The sequence below is a fragment of the Panthera uncia genome, assembly GCF_023721935.1.
Source record: "Panthera uncia isolate 11264 chromosome B3 unlocalized genomic scaffold, Puncia_PCG_1.0 HiC_scaffold_1, whole genome shotgun sequence".
In the NCBI taxonomy this organism is placed as follows: Eukaryota; Metazoa; Chordata; class Mammalia; order Carnivora; family Felidae; genus Panthera; species Panthera uncia.
This window is the reverse complement of record NW_026057582.1, coordinates 64,871,780-64,887,853: the sequence shown is the minus strand read 5'-3', so window position 1 is coordinate 64,887,853 and position 16,074 is coordinate 64,871,780. Positions and strand designations below refer to the sequence as shown.

Sequence of the window (16,074 nt, the reverse complement as noted above, 5' to 3'; positions counted from 1 at the left end):
CTCGTGAGTTTGAGCCCCACGTCGGGCTCTGTGCTGACAGCTCAGAGCCTAGAGCCTGCTTCTGCTTCTGTGTCTCCTTCTCTCTCTGCCCTAAACCACTCACAGTCTGTCTCTGTCAAAAATAAATAAACATTAAAAAAAAATTTTTTTTAAAGAATAAAGAGCTAAATCTAAAAAATATTTTTATTTTTTAAAAAGATATATCAGAATTTAAATGATTGACTTCATTTCGGTTTTGTTTTGTTTTGTTTTGTTTTTAAACCTGCAGAGAGAGCACTTGGAAGCTAGGAAAATGATTATGCTATTAACAGAAAATAGAAAAGTTACAAGAGGGGCACCTGGATGGCTCATTTGGTTAAGCATCAGACTCTTGGTTTGGGCTCAGATCATGATCTCACCAGTTAGTGAGTTTGAGCCCGGTATCCAGCTCTGCACTGACAATACAGAGCTGCTTGGGATTCCCTCTCTCTGCCCCTTGAGCTCTCTCTCTTTCTCTCTTTCTCTCTTTCAATATAAAAAAATTAAAACTTACAAAAAATGAAAAGTTGGAAGAGACTACTCTTTACTAAATTTTTTTTAAAGATTTTATTTTTTTTAAGTAATGTCTACACCCAATGTGGGGCTCGAACTTACAACCCAGAGATCAAGAGTTGCATGCTCTACTTATTAAGCCAGCCAAGTGCCCCCACTTTACTGAAATTTTAAGGTGTATTTTCCCTTATTCCTTTACCATCTTTATTCGCACCATCTACTTCTACTTCAAAATGAATGACTGAGGTATGCTTTAAAGAAACCTTATCCAAAAAGTACTGTGACTTTTATTGTAATTATTATTTTAAATTCAAATGTGAACAAGAACATTGAAGTAAAAGAATAAAGCCCTGAAGAAAACAGATCTTGTGATGGCAACTGACCGTACTTGAATATATGTCCCAAGAAACCAAGATATGTTTACCTGGTAATATTTCACCTTGGTGTCAAAATATAAGAATAATGGCCTTTGGGAATTGCTATGTGCCAGGCACAGTGAGTCACAGACCTCATCTTCAATAAACTATAAATCTAGGGGAGGGTAGATGTGAACACAGTTCCCTTGTCTGCCTCTGTGGTAGTGCTTATCACATAATATTGTCAAGTACACTGAGAACATCAAGGAGGTAATGGTATCTCAGAAGGCTTCATAAATGATGTGTGAACTAGATCGCAGATGTTGAGTTAGAGCTGGCCAGACATTAGGAAAACCATGTGGAGAGGCATAAAAGTGTGAAGAATGCTCCTCACCTTTTGGCATAGGCCCCACTTCTATGAAATATCTTCAGAATATACAGTTACTGGGATCCATTCACAGGTTCAAAAAGGAAATTCTCATCATTCAAATTTAAACTCTTATACCACCAACTGACATTACTATGAATTTATTTTTAAAATAAGTCTTATCTTATGAATAACACAGTTATATGCCATTACATATTTTATATATCAAAAGCATCATTAGATGTAAACTCAAACAGGCTACAAATAAGATATCTGGGCATTTCTTCAACTATTAACTGGAAATGGGAGTGTCCCTGGCTTCTCTCAACTTTTGAAAAGCTGCAACTATGAAGGAGTGTAGCCATTTTGAAACAGTAGAAAATTAAGTTTGGCTGGAACCTAGAATAAAGTTAGTGGCCAGAAGAGGACATTGAGGTTAATTGGAATTCATTTTCTAAAGGTCTTAAAACACCATGCTAAGGAGTCTGAAGTTTGTTCTTTGGGCAATGGGGAGCCCTTGAACATTTTAAACAAAGGAGTACTATGATATGATGCAGGTTTTAGGATTATTAGCCACCCTTAAGCTAAAATTGGTTTCCATAAGGGTACCTGGCTGATTCAGTCAGTAAAGCATGTGACTCTTAATCTCAGGGTCTTGAGTTCAAACCCCACTTTGGTCATATAGCTTACTTAAGAAAATTTTAAAAATTAAAAAACATAAAATTGATTTGTATAAAGGTTTACAGTTAGCAAAAGACTAAAAAATATTTAATCTTCCTATATTATTTTAATATATTTGAAAAATGACCTAACAGAATTAGCACAAATATTTTCTTTATATTACAAACAAGAAAAAATTCAGAGAAATTAGGTGACTTGCTCAAGGTCTCACAACTAGTAAAGGACAGGTCTAGTTCTCAAACATAGGCCTTCAACTCTGACTCTTAAGAGTGTAAAGGAATATCAGGGCACCTGAGTGGCTCAGTCGGTTAAGCATCCGACTTCGGCTCAGGTCATGATCTCATACCTTCCCTCTACCTTCCCTCATGCTGAAAAACAAAACAAAACAAAACAAAACAAAACAATGTAGCAGTCTGTGCCATCCCTGACTTGTTATCCAGATTCTTCTATAATATTTCCAGTGTTGGGAAATTACTTTATGAGGCACTGCATTTTACTTTGATCTACCATCTCCAGTTATTAAAAGACTGTATGGTAAAAAAGGTTATACATTAGAGTTGGCCAAGCAGTGTGTGAAACCTAGTTCCCATTTTACTAGCTTGGTGAACTTGGTAAATTATTTAAGCCTTCCAGACCTCAGTTTCTTCATATATAAAATAGGATAGCCACAGCTACCTAATCAGATGGATATGAGAAGAATTGAAGAATGGGGCACCTAGGTGGCTCAGCTGGTTAAATGGCTCAGATCGTGTTATCAAAGGTTCATGCGTTTGAGCCCTTCATCGGGCTCTCTACTCTCAGTGCCCATCCTGCTTCGGATCCTCTGTCTCCCCCTCTTTCTGCCCCTCCCCACATGCTCTCTCTCTCAAAAATAAATAAACATTTTAAAAAACTTTTTTTAAAGAAATGAAGGAGGTTATATATGCAAAGAACCTAGGCCAGTAGTTCTGAACCTTAGCTGCACATTAGATTCACTTGGGGAACTTTTTTTAACTTTTTTTTACAATACACTATTTTTTCAGATCCATTTTAAGCTCACAGCATAATTGAGCAGAAAGTACAGTTTCCATATACCTCCTACCTCTATACCTGCACAACCTTCCTCACTATCAAAATCCTCACTATCAAAATAATTATATTTATTACAATTAATGAATCTGCATTGCCACATCATTATCACTCAAAGTCCATGTTTTATGTTGGGATTCACTCGTGGTGTTGTACATTCTATAGGTTTTGACAATGAAATGCATCATGACACATTTTCATCATTATAGTATCATACAGAATAGTTTCACTGCCCTAAAAATCACCTGTGTTCCATCTATTCATCCCTCCCTCCTCAGTAGCCCTGGCAACCACAAATCTTTTTACTGTGTCTATAGTTTTGCCTTTTTCAGAACGTCGGACTAGTTGGAATCATATAGTATGTAGCCTTTTGGGATTGGCTTCTTTCGCTTAGTAATATGCATTTTCCCTTAGTAATGTGCATTTAAGGTTCTTCCATGTCTTTTCATGGTTTAATAGCTCATTTCTTTTAGGACTGAATAATATTCTGTTGTCTGAATGTACCATATTAATCTATCCACCCACTGAAGGACATCTTGGATGCTTCCAAATTTTGGCAATAGGAATAAAGCTGCTGTAAACATCCATGTGTAATTTTTTTTCATGTGCAGGTTTTTCTGTGGACATAAGCTTTCAACTCATTCGAGTAAATACCAAGGAGCATGATTTCTAGATCATATGGTAAGAATATGTTTAGTTTTATTAAGTACAAAACTGTCTTCCAAAGTAGCTGTACCATTTTTGCATTCCCATAAACAATAAATGAGAGTTCCTGTTGCTCCACATTCTCATCAGCATTTGGTATTATCATTGTTTTGAATGTTGCCCATTCTAATAGGTATATAGTGGTATCATATTGTTGGTTTATTTTGCAATTCCCAGAGTGCCTGGCTTGTTCACTTGGTAGAGTATGCAACTCTTGATCTCAGGGTCAAGAGTTAAAGCCCCACATTGGGCATGGAGCCTACTTAAACAAACAAACAAACAAACAACTAATAATAATAATTTGTAGTTCCCTAATGACATCATATTGGGCATCTTTTCATATACTTATTTGCCACATGCGTATCTTCTTTGGTGAGGTGTCTGTTTGGATCTGTGGCCCATTTTCAAATTGGAGTATTCATTTACTCATTGTTGAATTTTAAGAGTTCTTGGGGGCATCTGGCTGACTGAGTTGGTGGAGCATGCAACTCTTGATCTCAGGATTGTGGGTTCAAGCCCCATGTTGGCTGTAAATATTACTTAAAAATAGAATCTTTACCAAAAAAAAAAAATTTAAATTAAATTAAATTAATAAAATAAAATGTCAGATACCCAGGCCATATCTCAGACCGCATCAGTCAGAATCTCTGAAGGTAAGGTCTAACCATCAGTACTTTTTAAAGTGTAGTAAGAGACTCTAATGTGTAGCCAAGGCTTAGAGCCATTGGCCTAAGTCAATACAATAATAACAACATTTAAGTATAATTATAGTAATTCTTATTACTATTGCAGCTAGATTTTATTGGACACTTACCATGTTCTAACACTCTTCTAAATGTATTACAAGTATTACTTCATTATGGGTATTAACTACTTTGACCTACTATCTGTGTGACCTTGGTCTTTCTGAGCTTTGTGTTACTGATCTGTAAAGACCAAGACGATGATAGAAAGTAACCCCTCATTGAATAATATTAAACAAGATGATGCATATAAAAGGCATATCATATGTTAAATACTCAAAAGTACCAGCTACTAATATTATTGTATTACTGGTTCTGCTCTCTTATGTGGTATGCTAGGTCTGCTCCCTCTTTCATAAGATAGGTCATGAAACAATTGAAGACAACAGTCATGTTCCCATGTCCTCTCTTCTCCAGGCAAAGCAAGTCCAGTCCCTTTGACTGCTTTACCCTCCTTAGGTATATTCCAGCTTCCCCATATTCATTAACTGATTCCTAAGCCAAAAACAGTGCTTCACATGAGGAAAGACCAGAACAAGGGAGTGCAGTCTTTGTTGCATTGGGTTGGGAGGGTGGTAATCACATCCCTCTTCTGGCTCACACAGAGTTTGCAGTAAGCTAAAGTTGTAATGCCTTGCTCCCTCAACTTCCAAGGCAGCTTTCCTTCTTCACTCTTTTCAGTAGATATTTTTGACCTTACTATTTAGACTTATTAAAATCATTTTGCTCGTTCTGTCGCAGTGCTGCCTTCTGTGGCAATCTTTTTGAATCCTGATCAAATATGACAATGTATCATCCATACCCCCAGACTCTTTATTAGTAGTCAGTTAGGTAAAGGTGTGGGACAGAACATGGCCAAAACGAAGGCTCTGGCATATTATAAACCGTTCACTAGGGTTTATTGGTGAAATAAACCTTACTTATCCATTTACTTACTTATTTCTCCATTAAGTAACATCCTCTGGATATAGTTGTTTAGGCAACTATGACTTTATCTTATGACTTTGCCTAACAACATAATCACCTGACCCACTTTTCTCCTTCTTGGCAATAAGAATTTTAATATACTTTCATTTAAAAAGTGACAATATTGGGGCGCCTGGGTGTCTCAGTTAAGCGGCCAACTCTTGATTTCAGTTCAGGTCATGATCTCATGGTTGTGGGATTGAGCACCACATTGGGCTCACTGCCAAGTGTGGAGCCTGCTTTGGATTCTCTCTCTCCCTCTCTCTCTCTGCTCATGCTGGCTCTCTCACAATTAATAAATAAACTTAAATAAAAATACAAAGTGCCAATATTGAGAAAATGAAAACCAAAATTGAATTTTGTAGTATAATATGAACATATTTATATGTAAGAATTTAAAGGAAATCATTTCAAATACCCTTTTTTAAATTAAAAAAACAATTAATTAATTAATTAATTAATTTTGAAAGAGAGGGAGCATGAACAGGAGAGAGGCAGAGAGAGAGAAAGAATCCCAAGCTGGCTCCACACATCAGCACACATCAGCACAAATATGGGTCTCAAACCCAGGAACCATGATATCATGATCTGAGCCGAAACCAAGAGTCCAACACTTAACTGACTGACCCATCCAGGCACCCCATCAAATACCTTCTTGAAATTGACTTGCTTCTACTGTGGCTCCCGAATAATAACATTTGAGGAAGTTGGATGAAGAATATATATAGGAACTCTTATTTTATTTGTAACTTTTTTTTATGTTCAAACTTATTTCAAAATTAAAAGTTAAAAAACAAAACAATAAGATTAGCTTGAGCTGATGAATTCTTAGTAATGCCATCTACTAGGAATCACTCTTCTAAAGATTTCAAAAATGACATATTTAAAAATAAATTATAGAATTTTGACAGTTTGTTACAAGATTCACCATATCCAATATATATTCCTTGGTTGTGAAGACAAAAAAACAAATTATAGTTGTAAAAGTTGTATGCTTTATGTTCCTAGATAGCTTGTTCTTGCTCCAAAGCTAAAAAAAACCCTTCTGTAATTTGCTATTTGTCAACATCCTGTATCCTTCATCTTGAGAAAAATTATTCTTTCCAATAAATAGTTTATTATTTTTCTTTAGCATACTTGGGTGCATAATAGTTACTTTACAGGTTTAGTTAGAGGAAAAGTAGGATCTGATTTATAAAAATTCATTCAATAGAAAACTTTCAAGGACCTAACTTTTGTAAAGAATTATATTCTCTAATTATAGGTTTCAAAATGTGTATTAGTGGAAAACCTTATATAAGTTGTATACATTTGAAGTTTGTCCTTCTGGATATTTGCCATTAAGGGATTATTGTTAATCATTTTTATTTTATCTATGATGATGGTATAATAGTATATTTTTGTAAAAAGAGTCCTTATCACTTAGCAAGGCATATGAAAACATTTACAGATGAAATGATATGATAACTAGGATTTGCTTCAAAATAATTTGAGGGACACCTGGCTGGCTCAGTTGACAGAGCATCTAACTCTTTATCTTGGTCATAAGTTCGAGCCCCACCATGGGCATAGCGTTTACTTTAAAAAATAAATAAATAAATAAGAGACACCTGGGGAGCTCAGTTGGTTAAGAATCCAACTCTTGATTTCTGCTCAGGTCATGATCTCATGGTTCATGATTTCAAGCCCCACAATGGACTCCATGTTGAGAGTGTAGAGCCTCCTTGAGATTCTCTCTCTCTCCCTCTCTCTCTGCCCTTCCTGTGGTTCCTCTCTCAAAACAAGTAAAATAAACTTTTAAAAAATAAAAATAAATAAATGAAATAAATAAATAAGTAAATAAGTAAATAAATAAATAAATGAAATGAAATGAAATCTTTAAAAAAATAATTTGAGGGCGTAGGGGGTAGAGTTAGATGAAACACATTTGGCCATACATTGAGGATAACTACTGAATCTGGATAATAGGTATACATGGGGGTTCATTTCATTTTTTTTATGTTTATTTATTTTTGAGAGAGAGAGAAAGAGACAGAATGTGAGCAGGGGAGGGGCAGAGAGAGAGGGAGACAGAATTTGAAGCAGGCCCAAGCTCTGAGCTGTCAGCACAGAGCCTGACACAGGGCCCGAACTCAGGAACCGTGAGATCATGACCTGAGCCAAAGTCAGATGCTTAACCGGCTGAGCCACCCAGACACCCAAAAAATGACAAATATTTTAAACCATAATAGCAAGTTACCAAATCACAAACAGATTACAATCCCATTTTCTTTTATTTGTTTGTTTGTCCTTGGTAATCTTTTTTTTTTTATCTTTAATTCCAGTATAGTTAACATACAGTGTTATATTTGTTTCGGGTGTACAGTATAGTGACTTAATTCTATACAATTCTCAGTGCTCATTGTGATAAGTGTACTCTTTAATCCCCATCACCTATTTCACCCATCCCCACACCTACCTCCCCTCTGGTAACCATCTGTTTATTCTCTTTAGTTAAGAGTCTGTTTCTTGGTTTGTCTCTCTCTCTTTTTTTCATTTGCTTGTTTGTTTTGTTTCTTAAAATTCCACATATGAGGGAAATCATACAGTATTTGTCTTTCTCTGACTGACTTATTTCACTTAGGGTTATATTGTCTAGCTCTATCCATGTTGTTGCAAATGGCAAGATTTTATCCTTTTTTATGGCTAGGGAATATCCATAGAATATATATACCACATCTTCTTTATCCAGCTATCATTGGACATTTGAGCTGCTGCCATAGTTTGGCTATTGTAAGTAATGCTACAATAAACATAGGGGTGCATATATTCTTTCATAGTGTTTTTGTATTCATTGGGTAACTACCCAGTAGTGCAATTACTGGATTGTAGCATAGTTGTATTTTTAATGTTTTGAGGAACCTCCATACTGTTTTCCACAGTGGCTGCAGCAGTTTGCATTCCCACCAACAGTGCATGAGTGTTCCTTTTTCTCCACATTCTTGACAACACTTGTTGTTTCTGCTGTTGTTTTTTTTAATGTTTATTCATTTCTTTTGAGAGAGAGAAAGAGCAAGAGTGTGTGTGCACATGTAGGGGAGGGGTAGAGAGAGAGGGAGAGAGAGAATCCTAAGCAGGCTCCACGCTCAGTGCAAGATAGGGCTCAATCTGACAAATTGTGAAATCATGACCTGAGCTAAAATCAAGAGTTGGACACTTAACTGACTGAGCCACCCAGATACCACTGTTTCTTGTGTTTTTTATTTTAACCATCCTGACAGGTATGAGGTGATATCTCGTGGTAGTTTTGATTTGCATTCTCCTGATGACAAGTGATGTTGACCATCTTTTCATGTGTCAGTTGGCCATCTACATGTCTTTGCAAAGTTGTTCATAGTTTCTCTAAATTTTTTAATTATTTGTTTTTTTTGGTGTTGGATTGTGTAAGTTCTTTATATATTTTGGATAGTAACCCTTTATTATATATGTCATTTGCAAATTTATTCTTCCATTTAGTAGGTTGCATTTTGGTTTATTTAATTATTTCCTTTGCTGTGCAGAAGTTTTTATTTTGATGTAGTCCTGGTAGTTTATTTTTGGTTTTGTTTCCCTTGCCTCAGGAGACATAGCTACGAAAATGTTGCTGTGTTCGATGTCAAAGAAATTACTGCCTGTGTTCTCTTCTAGGATTTTTACGATTTCAGGTCTCACATTTACATCTCTAATCCATTTTGAGTTTATTTTTGTGTATGGTGTAAGAAAGTGGTTGAGTTTCATTCTTTTGCATGTAGTTGTACAGTTTTCCCAACATTATTTGTTGAAGACACTGCCTGTTCCCATTACATATTCTTGCCTCGTTTATCAAAGATTAAGTGACCATATAATCATGGGTTTGTTTCTGGGTTTTCTATCCTGTTCCATTGATTGGTGTGTCTGCTTTTGTGATAGTATCATACTATCTTGTTTATTATAGCTTTGTAGTTTACCTTAAAATCTGGAATTTTGATACCTCAAGTTTTTGTGGGGTTTTTTCAAGATTGCTTTGACTATTTGGGGCCTTTTGTGGTGCCATACAAGTTTTAGGATTACTTATTCTAGTTTTATGAAAAACATTGTTGGTATTTTGTAAGATCCCATTTTAAAACTCTATGTATACTTTGAATAAACATTAAGGGAGAAGTTTAAAAGAATGTACCTCAAACTGTTAAGTGATTTCCTCTGAAAAGTGGATTCAAAGAAAGGTAATAAGGGAGAGCACTTTAATTTTTTTATATATCCCTTTTCATTGTTTAAATTTTTTTTACAATCACTTTTGCAATTAAAAAATTACTTTAGGGGCACCTGAGTGGCTCAGTCGGTTAAGTGTCCAACTTCTGCTCAGGTCATGATCTTGTGCAGTTCATGGGTTTGAGCCCCACGTCAGGCTCTGTGCTGACAGCTTAGAGCCTGGAGCCTGCTTTAGATTCTGTGTCTCTATCTCTCTCTGCCCCTCCCCCACTTGCACTCTGTATCTCTCACTCACAAAAATAAACGTTAAAAATTTTTTTTAATTAATGTAATGCATTAATAGTGGAAAATTTGGAAAATTTTGACAATAAAAAGAAAAAATCACCTACCACGTTGAGGTTATTATTAACATTTTGATAACATTTATGGCCTTTTTTTGTAGACATAAACATTTATAAAATCATACACATTACAGATTGTGATCATATTATCAAACACTATGAAGTTAATATGACATTACACAAGTCTTAAGCCTTTTTCTTGGACTTCTTACCAAAGTCCAAAATTCATCTTCCCATTACTATCCAAACTCATGTGTGAGTGAAAGAGTTTTTTATCCCTTTTATCAGGTAACTAAAGATGCCTAAGGGCTAGGTTTTGATAACCAGAGCCAGGAAAACTAGCTGCTTAAAATTCTACTCTTAGAGATCACTGTGTCTGTCTAGCAGAGTTAAAGAGGTGAACAGTTATTCAGATAAAGCTGCTTAGGATAAAAATCAATCTAGGTCATTCAAAACCAAAATTATCTTTTACTTCCCTAGAGGTCATTTGCCATAGATTATTTGTCTAAAGGCCTAAGAAGGTAAATCAGAATTTAACATAAATGGAAAATTATTTTACTTACTAGGCAAATGCCAATGCCTTGAGAATACCTGCAAACTATGTATATGTATCATTAATGTGGGAATGTAGATATGCTGAGATACCTAGAGATTAAGGCAGAGAGTTTCTTGACCAAGAAAATTAACCACCAGTTAATTTTCAAGTTTTCAAGGAAATTTTATCAATACTAGTTTTTTTTTGACAATCATGACTATTTCATTGCAAGGTTTTTAATTATTATTCAGTTTCTTTAGGTTTATAGTCAGTTTTCTGATGTGTATATCATGTTATATATATGTTTATATTTTATATTACAAGTCATATATATGCATTATGAAGTTTACATTTAGATATATACATGTGTACATCGTAAATATGTATATATAAACCGAATAACAGGTCTATTGATGTATATATAATTCATATATCATGAAGTTCATCCTTTTAACGTGTACAGTTCAGTAGTTTTTAGCATATTCACAGAGTTGTACATCAGTTACCACTGTCTAATTTCAGAACATTTTCATCACCTTAAAAAAGAAACCCTGGGGTGCCTGGGTGGCTCAGTCTTTTAAGCATGTGACTTTGGCTCAGGTCATGATCTCGTGGTTCATGAATTCGAGACCTGAGTCAGGCTCTGTGCTGACAACTCAGAGCCTGGAGCCTGCTTTGGGTTCTATGTCTTCCTCTCTCTCCCCCTGCCCGCTCATACTGTTTCTCTCTCTCTCTCTCTCAAAAATAAATAAATGTTAAAAAAAAATTTTTTTAGGGGTGCCTGGGTGGCTCAGTCGGTTAAGCTACTGACTTCGGCTCAAGTCATGATCTCATAGTTCGTGAGTTCAAGCCCCACATCAGGCTCTATGCTGACAGCTCGGGGCCTGGAGCCTGCTTTGGATTCTGTGTCTCCCCTTCTCTCTGCCCCTCCCATGCTCATACTCTGCCTCTCTCTGTTTCTCAATAGTAAATAAACATTAAACAAAATTTTTTTTAATAAAAAAAAGTAATTGAAAGTAATTGAAAAGGCAACCCATGGAATGGGAGAAAATATTTGCAAATTATTTATCTGATAAGGCACTTTTATCCAGAATATATAAAAGCAACCCATGGAATGGGAGAAAATATTTGCAATTTTTTTTATTAAAAAAATATTTTTTAATTAAAAATAAATAAATAAATAATAAATAAGGAAACCCCATACCCATTAGCAGTTATTACACATTCTTTCCAAAACCCAATCTCTGGAAACCATTGATCTACTTCCTATCTCTATGGATTTGCCCACTCTAGATATTTCATATAAAAGGTATCATACAATATGTGGTCTTTTGTATCTGGCTTCTTTCATTCAGTATTATGCATTCAAGTTTCATCCATGTAGCATGTATCAGAACTTTCCTTCCTTTTTATGGCTAAATAATATTCCATTGCATGAATATACCACATTTTCTTTTTCAATCCATCAGTTCATGGACATTTGGCCATTACCAGTTTGGGGCTATTATGAATAGTGCTGCTATGGACATTCATGTACAATATTTTTGGTAGATACACATCTTCAATTCTCTTGGATATATACTTAGGAATGGAACTGTTGAGCTATGTTGTTTAGCTTTCAGAGGAACTGCCAAATGTTTTCCAAAGCAGCAGTACCATTTTACATGCCTACCAACAGTGTATGAGGGTTCTACGCTTGTTATTATCTGTCTTTTTTTATTTCCATTTCCCTAATGACTAATGATGTTGAGCATCTTTTACATGCTTGTTGACTGTTCATATATTTCCTTCAGAGAAATATATATTAAAATCATCCATCCATATTTATATTGAGTTATTTGTCTTTTCATTGTTGAGTTGTTAGAGTTCTTTATATATTCTGGGTAAAAGTGCCTTGTCAGATAAATAACTTGCAAATATTTTCTCCCATTCCATGGGTTGCCTTTTCAATTACTTTCTCTTTTATTTTTAAAAATATTTACTTACTTATTTTGAGAGAGAGAGCATGATCAGGGGAGAGGAAGAGAGAGAGAGAATTCCAAGCAGGCTCCACGTTCAGCATGGAGCCCAACAAGGGGCTCAAACTCATGAGCGGTGACATCATGACCTGAGCTGAATTCAAGAGTCAGATGCTTAACTGACTGAGCCACCCAGGTGCTCTGCCTTTTCAACTTCTTAATGGTGTGTCCTTTGAGGCACAAAATTTTTTTAAAATTTTTTTAACATTCGTTTATTATTGAGAGACAGAGACAGACAGAGCATGAGCATGGGAGGGGCAGAGAGAAAAAACACACAATCTGAAGCAGGCTCCAGGCTCTGAGCTGTTAGCACAGAGTCCGACATGGGGCTTGAACTCACAAACTGCAAGATCATGATCTGAGCCTAAGTCAGATGCGTAACTGACTGAGCCACCCAGGTGCCCCTGAAACACAAAATTTTTTAATTTTTATGAAGTCAAATTTATTATTATTATTTTGTTAAGTACTTAAGGTACCATTGTCTAATCAAAGACCATGGAGATTTACATTTATGTTTTCATCTAAGAGTTTTATAATTTAGGCTCTTACATTAAGGTTTATGATCCACTTTGAGTTAATTTTTGTATACGTTGTGAGATGTAAATCCAACCTCGTGTGTGTGTGTGTGTGTGTGTGTGTGTGCATGCGTATCCACTTGTCTCAGCATCATTTTTTGAAAAGAGGGTTCTTTTCCCATGAATTCCTTGCCACCGTTGTTGAAAATCAACTGACTGTAAATATAAAGGTTTATCTGGACTTTCAGTTATGTTTTATTGATCTGAATTTCTATCCTTATTTCAATACCACCCTGGCTTTATTACTGTAGCTTTGTAGTGTGTTTTGAAATCAGGAAGTGTGAAGCCCCCAATTTTGTTCTTTTTCAGGATCATTTTGGCTATTGTAGGTACCTTGCATCTCCATATGAATTTAAGATCAGCTGTCAATTGCAAAAACAAATACAAAAGAACAGCAAAAACCAGCTCTGATTTTGATAGGGATTGCACTGAATATTTACATCAATTTGGCAAGTATTGCCATTTTAATAATAAGTCTCCCAATTTATAAACATAGGATGTCTTTCCATTTTTTTGGTTCTTCTTTAATCTCTCAATGACATTTTGTAGTTTTCAGTATACAAGTTTTGTCCTTTTTTTGTTAAATCATGGAGACAGACTTTCCATGTGCATTCTGCTTTTGTTGGGTGAATGTCTGGTAGGTCTAATTGATCTATAATAGTGTTCAGGTCTTCTGTTTTCTTGCTGATTATCTGTCTGGGTGTTCTAGTCATTCTTGAAAGTAGAATAATGAGGTCTTTATTATTGTTGAATTACCTATTTCTCCCTTCAATTTAAAAAAAAATTTTTTTTACATTTATTTATTTTTGAGAAACAGAGTGAGACAAAGCATGAGTGGGGGAGGGGCAGAGAGAGAAGGAGACACAGAATCCGAAGGAGGCTCCAGGCTCTGAGCTGTCAGCACAGAACCCAACACAGGGCTCAAATTCACAAACCTTAAGATCATAACCTGAGCAGAAGTCGGATGCTCAACCGACTGAGTCACCCAGGCGCCCCTCTCCCTTCAATTTTATTACTTTTTACTTCATGTAGTTCAAGGCTCTGTTTTTAGGTGCATATATGTTTATAGTTATGTCTTCATGACAGATTAACCCTTTTATCATTATAATGTACCTTTTTTTTAGCTCTAATAACAATTTTTGTCTTAAAATCTATTTTGTGTAATATTAGTATAGCCACTTTAGATCTCTTTCACTGTTCATGTATTTTTCCATTCTTTTTCTTTCAGGTTATTTGTGGCTTTGAATCCACAGTTTGTCTTTTATAGAGAGATACAGCTTGTATCATTTTTTTCATCCATTCTGCATATTTCTGACTTTTGATTATAGCATTTAGTCCTTTTACCAAGGACTACAAATTATGTAATTATCAATAACATAGTTTTTACATTTGCCATTTTGCTACTTATTTTGTGTGCATCTTAGGTTTGTTTTTTTCCTCTATTTCTCCATTATTGCTTTCTTTTGTGCTAGTTATTTTCTGGTGTATTGTTTTAACTCCTTTGTTGTTTCTTTTACTAAACATTTTTGAGCTCTTCTCTTAGTGGTCATCCTAAGGATTACAATTAGCATCTTAACTTAAAAATAATCAAGTTTAGATTAATATAAACTTAATTGAGATAGTATACAAAAATGTTACTTCCTTGTGCTATTGTTATACAAATTATATTTTTATATATTGTATACCCATCAACTCAGTTTTTAATCATTGTTTTATGCACTTGTCTCTTAAATCAGAAGTGAGAATAAAAGAGTTAACAAACAAAAGTACATTTGTACTATCTTTTATATTTATCTATGTATTTACCTTTACCAGTGCTCTGCACATTATATAATGGCTTATTTTATTAATATTTCTCAAAATATTCAGTTTGTGTCTGCTATTTTCCTTGGATATTTTCCCCTTTCACTAGGTTTTTACGCTGTAATTATCTAAAGGATGTGATTTAGTGAAAAGACTGAGTTTTAAATCAATAGTCCTAGCTTCTACTAATGGCTTTTCATTCATGGACTGATTTTGTAATGTAGATTAAGCCATTTTTAGTCAGTATCTGAGCTTCAATTCCTTTAACTCACAAAAGGAGAGAGTGTCATCTGGCAGTATTTGACTGGTAATTTATTTATTTATTTTAATGTTTATTTATTTTTGAGAGAGAGAGAGAAAGCAGAGGAGGGGCAGAGAGAGAGAGACAGAGGATCTGAAGCAGGTTCTGTGCTGACAGCTGCGAGCAGATGCAGGGCTCAAACTCATGAACTGTGAGATCGTGACCTGAGCTGAAGTCAGATGCTCAACCAAATGAGCTACCCAGGCACCCCATGACTGGTAATTTAAAATGTATTTACTCTTGGGGGCCTTCACCAGCTTAGTAGGTAGAGCATGTGAGTCTTGATCTCAGGGTTGTGATTTCAAGCCCATCTGGATCCCACTTTAAATAAGATAAGATAAGATAAGATAAGATAAGATAAGATAAATAAAAATAAAATAAAATAAAATGTATCCACTCTCCCAATTACAGGTCCTACCAGAGATGAGAGAAATTCTCTTGTAATTCTAGTCTAGCAGCTGATGTCAAGACAAAAAGGCCAAAACTTTTACAAAATTATAGATTAGTATTTTAACAACAGAAAGAAAATGACTGAGAATTATTAAAAATTTATAAAAGCTACTTCAGATGATCTATTGCTGTTTGCAATATTTTTTTTTATTTTTATTTTCATTTTCATTTTTTTAATTTTTATTTTTTTTAAATGTTAATAGACAGAGTAGGGAAGGGGAGGGACATAGAGGGAGGGACACAGAATCCAAAGCAGGTTCCAGGCTCTGAGCTATCAAAAGAGAGCCCAACATGGGACTCGAACCCACCAACCATGAGATCATGACCTGAGCCAAAGTCGGACACTTAACCAACTGAGCCACCCAGGTGCCCCTGCAATATGTTTTTTTTTTTTTTTTTAATTCTTCAACTTGGGGTACCTGGGTGGC

At 35.2% G+C, this 16,074-nt stretch overlaps 1 long non-coding RNA gene across 1 annotated transcript in view; it reads left to right on the top strand.

Moving 5' to 3' along the window:
• LOC125909602 (uncharacterized) overlaps positions 1 to 16,074 on the top strand; it is a 65,988-nt gene that overhangs the window by 1,571 nt on the left and 48,343 nt on the right. Inside the window, exon 2 of the long non-coding RNA XR_007453739.1 lies at positions 3,615 to 3,684. This is a non-coding gene — a long non-coding RNA (uncharacterized LOC125909602). The remainder of the gene's footprint in view (positions 1 to 3,614; positions 3,685 to 16,074) is intronic.